This window comes from Pollicipes pollicipes, unplaced genomic scaffold, assembly GCF_011947565.3.
Source record: "Pollicipes pollicipes isolate AB1234 unplaced genomic scaffold, Ppol_2.1 Scaffold_4740;HRSCAF=5597_pilon_pilon_pilon, whole genome shotgun sequence".
Lineage (NCBI taxonomy): Eukaryota > Metazoa > Arthropoda > Thecostraca > Pollicipedomorpha > Pollicipedidae > Pollicipes > Pollicipes pollicipes.
In genome coordinates this window covers 34,976,138-34,977,717 of record NW_023596545.1, presented here as the reverse complement: position 1 = coordinate 34,977,717, position 1,580 = coordinate 34,976,138, and positions in this window count along the sequence as shown.

The following is a 1,580-nucleotide window of genomic DNA, read 5'->3' as shown; positions in this document are numbered from 1 at the left end:
AAATAGGCACCATGACCACTGGCTTAAACATGCAAGGTAAGAACTATGACACGCTTCAAAACCATGAACATCTACGCCATGTAACGTCGTGCATTTAAAAAAGACGTTTAAAATGTCTAGAAGCCTAAAAATATGAGTACCGGGCTTCGGATTTACCTGTCGAAGACTATCTTTTGTGAGTATGGACATCTGCTAGCAATTTGCGCAGCTGTTTTTACGAGGCAGAAGCATGTGAAATAATTGCAAGCCAACGTCATTTGGAGGAATCCGAAGCTCGGATAGAATTATAATGTAATAGACCACGACCGGTTGAAATAATGATCAATACCTACAATTACTAACAACTTACAAACTACAAACTAGCAATGCCTACAATTACTAACTAACAAATTACTGCTAACAAAGTTACTCAGCCTTCACTTCATATCAGTTTCAGTGATGGACCCTGGCTAGTTGGCCCCTTAGGTCAGTTGAAGTGTCAAATTTTACATATCTTTCGAAATGACGCCATTATGTGTGTGTCGATACACAACAATTAAGCAGACGCTGCGTTTCCTTGCTGTTACTCCATTTGACACTATGTGACTGTTGGTGCTCCTCCCTTACTAGGGACACACTTCCACAATGTCAAGTTAAGTTCAGCTCACGTTAGGTCGAGGGACGTTGACGTTATACCCTTCGCTCTCGTTATCATCATTAGTAAGGTAGAAACGGTTTCTGTTGGTCCCGCAGTTCAGCATCCTTTTCGAATCGGACGGAGTGCCGTTTGCATAGTTAGCTCGAGAGCCACTTTTTGCGAATTCAGTACCAAATGGCAGCAATATGTGTCATGTTATGTTGCCCATCAAGAAAATTACATGGTATGCTTAATTAGATTGAACGAAGCGGTATGCTGATGCGCATGTTGCGAGAATAATAATTCGGGACATACGTTTAAGATTTTAAGTTTAAAATGCAAACAATAACTTAAATTTTTCTTTCAAATCAACATTCAAACATAAAACATGCGTTTAAACAATTCAACACCTGAGAATACTTTCCGACTTTTAAAATGTATTGCATTAGTAGCCGAGATTCCTGGAAAACTTCTGGGACAACGAAAATTGCTACTGCTTACGCAAGTGAAGTGTCGATGGCATTACGGGTAAGCACGAGTGTCGCTTTGTATTCGTTTGAGAAGTCCCTGCAACCCCTCCTCCCGCCCCCAACGTTGAGTTGAGTCTCTTCAATGATGGCTTAGACTCCTCTCCGAAATTTTTGGCAGAAGGCTAAAATGCCACAAAAGTTGCCATGGTGGATGCAGCGAGGTTACTTGAACCCGCAACCTCAAAATTATATTATTAAAAGTGTGTGGGGGGGGGGAATAAGATATTATGGTTGAACCATTTCATACCAGGCAGAGCGACTACCTCAATTAGAATTATGAGCTTTTCTTAAGGATTTCTAGACAAACGGCGTTACGAAACAAATCAGACACACCTTATCTATTTATGACAGAAAGGTGAAAAAGGTGAGGCGTTCCCTTTCAACAACGACTTAACCACGTGCAGATATGTCACACACCTCGGATACGTTACACT